Source organism: Egretta garzetta, unplaced genomic scaffold (assembly GCF_000687185.1).
Source record: "Egretta garzetta isolate BGI_Z169 unplaced genomic scaffold, ASM68718v1 scaffold21, whole genome shotgun sequence".
In the NCBI taxonomy this organism is placed as follows: Eukaryota; Metazoa; Chordata; class Aves; order Pelecaniformes; family Ardeidae; genus Egretta; species Egretta garzetta.
This window is the reverse complement of record NW_009258668.1, coordinates 1,813,176-1,813,446: the sequence shown is the minus strand read 5'-3', so window position 1 is coordinate 1,813,446 and position 271 is coordinate 1,813,176. Positions and strand designations below refer to the sequence as shown.

Sequence of the window (271 nt, the reverse complement as noted above, 5' to 3'; positions counted from 1 at the left end):
GCATAGGTGCTAAAAATAAAAGCGCCGTTGGGAGTCCAAGGGGCTGTTGGCTGGAGCCTAAAATTAGCGACTGGGCTTGCTTGCACCAACGCTAACGCCGAGAGAGGGCATGGGGGTTGAGCTGCTAGGGCTCAGGGTGGGCAGCACAGCTGGGCACAGCTGGCTGAGCCCTTGCAGGCCATGCTGAAGCAGGACAGGGCGTGCAGCTCTTGCCAGTCCTGAGGCATCGGTACTGGGGGGGGTTAAGGGGTGTTTGCAGCCAGGCCCATGG

The 271-nt window shown here is 60.9% G+C and overlaps 1 protein-coding gene across 1 annotated transcript in view; it reads left to right on the top strand.

Annotated features, from left to right (window-relative positions):
- PYGL (glycogen phosphorylase L) overlaps nt 1-271 on the top strand; it is a gene marked incomplete at its 5' end in the record, with an annotated part of 13,718 nt that overhangs the window by 13,345 nt on the left and 102 nt on the right. The window lies entirely within an intron of this gene.